Genomic DNA, 2,716 nt, shown 5'->3' on the forward strand with positions numbered 1-2,716 from the left:
GACTCATTCTTACCCATTAATATTTGATACTAACTCCCCATACTTAGGTCAACACTAAGTGTGATAACAATAATAATAGTTTTTCATAGATTGGTAAATAAAATACTCTTCATTCTTCTATTTCATTCCTTGGTAATGGTTAAAATAAAACAACAAAATATCTTCTCTAGGCTTATTTAACATGTGTACTTCCTATTTTGGATAGATATCTATATTTTTCTCATGCCCCTAGTAAAGACCACCACTGCTAATTTAAAAACTCTGTCTCTCTAGCCTCATCTCAAATTAAGATAATTATTTAAATTAATCTGAAGCTAATTTCAAAGTACAAATTTTCTATACAACTTATTATATTTTCCATTTTTGGTAATTCTATTAAAGTCAAAATCAAGTCATATAATTAATAAAGACTAAGTTTATATTTGCCATAGTCCCTTTAAGTGACCTTTGCAAAGTTTTATGACCAGTTAAAGATAATAGATCCTTTCTTATTATTTAAATATGTCTACTATTATCTATAACTTAAAACTAATGATATTATGACTTATACCAGCCTTTTATTCAATTTATTAAAAAGAGAAAAGGTAAAAACAGGACCCTATATGCACACACTAGATCTTACAAATATTTCAAAAATTTTCTTAAATTGTAATATTGAGAGTCTTACTACTGCTGAACATAATTAAGTAAATTAAATCAGATTTCAAAGGAGAGTTTACACCTGTCATTGTGAAAATGACTGAAAAACCTGGCACAGGAAGGTAAATTTCCAGCTGCAGAGTTTACAGCCATGTAGCTTCACGAGCTTGTCAGGTAAGTAAAATTTATGAAGAGAATTCTGTGGACCCGTCTCTCAGGTCCAACTTTAATATGCCTTTCAGTGTGGACTGGAAAGACCACTCATGAAACCAGATTAATTGTACTGACTATAATGGTCAGTTATATCTATATGTTGATCCTATGGTAAGCAGGCTGACTGGGAGTATATTTTGAGAAAAGACAGCATATGAGAAACCTAAACCAGCCAATCATGCATGTCCTTAGAAATTAAGACTATATATCTGGACAATTGTCAAAATAGAAAGATTGCTGAAATAGAATTTTCCTATACAGGCCCATTATTTACATAAAATATCCACCAATGTATTATTGCCCTAATTATTCTACAACAGAAATTGGCACCTTTCCTAAGTGGATGGATTGTGCAAATGTCTTGCCAGTATAACATAAGGTATCTAGAAATAGTGGGTATATTTTAGACTGGTCTCCTAGAATTGACAAAAATTATGTTAATGTTTTGAACAACCAATAATAAAAGAAATCAATTATGCAAGGGTGCTGCTGTGACCCCTGGAGGATTTATTAGTAACATCTTGACCTTCAGCAAAGGTGGGCATCCAAAAAGATGTTTGGTGTTTGATTGTAGCCTCAGAATTTTTATATTTTACTGACAAGCCTTTACTTAGTAGGCAGAAATTGTAAGGAAGGTTCTTGTTATGACCTGTGAGCCTGAGTTCAATCCCCTTATGTTTTAATTACTAGAGATGTTAAAGTCAAAGAAAAGATGATAAATATCTGTAGCCTATAATACACTTAATGTAACTAATTGTATCACCAGATATAATAGAGGGAAGGGAACATTGATACTTCACCAGCTCTCTTTTGTCTTATTGCCAGCTAATATCTCAGAGCCATTGTATGCTGATGCTGGTTCTCAAGTCTTACAACAAATACATGCCCATCTGTCTAGACCTAAGCGAGCTTTTGGACTTGGAATACTCTGAGTGGCTGGCTTAGTTTCATTTATTGCTTCCATGGTCACAGCTTCAGTGGCCATATCTCAAAATTTGAGATTTTCTTAATAATTTGGCTCAGAACATTTCCAAAGCTCTTCATAATCAGATCAATATTGATGAAAGTATTGAAACTAAGCTAAATGCTTTAGAAGCTACTGTCATAAATATTGGTAATGAGTTTTCTGCTTTAAAGTTCAAGAAAAGTCTCAAATGTCATGCCGATTATAAGTATGTGTGTGTTTCACAAACATATCCAGTATAGTACTTTGAAGAAAATGTGCACAAGTCCTCTGGCCTTGAGCTGGGCTTCACAGAGATGTCTACATTTTTAAGATAAGTTACAATTGGGCTCCATGACAACTGACAGGGGGAGGAAAGAAAGGGGAGAAGAAGCTCTCCCCTTCTCAGGTGTTGTCTTTGAAGAATTAATTTGCCCAGAACAGTGAAAGAAAAAGTTGCTTTTATGTGAACTTTTGCAGATTGTGAACTTCTGAGCCCTTCCCCTTACATGCTGGGTATAAAACTCTGAAACTCCCTGAACTCCGGGTTTAGGGGAATTAATTGATTATAGCAAAAGCTGTGCCCTCTGAACCTGGCTGCAGCCAAATAAAACTGTTTCCTGCTATCTTTGGTGCCTTGCCTCCTTTGTCCCTACAACCTAACCATGTGTAGGGAGGAGCTCATATGCCATTGCGCCCTTGGTGTAAGTGACGTCCCCCTCTGAGGGGGTGAGGCCCATCTAACTATGGTGTCTGAGGGAGCTCCTATGTCCCTCTACCTCGGTCTAGTGGACTAACCCCCTCTGAGTGGGAAGGCCCGTCTAAACTGGGTTGCTGGGGGGGGGCTTGTATGCCACTGCACCCTTGGTCCAGGGAGTCCCCCAATCAGGGGGGGAGGCCTGTCTATCCTGGGTGTTGGGG

This window comes from Marmota marmota, unplaced genomic scaffold (assembly GCF_001458135.2).
Source record: "Marmota marmota marmota unplaced genomic scaffold, marMar, whole genome shotgun sequence".
Classification (NCBI taxonomy): Eukaryota; Metazoa; Chordata; class Mammalia; order Rodentia; family Sciuridae; genus Marmota; species Marmota marmota.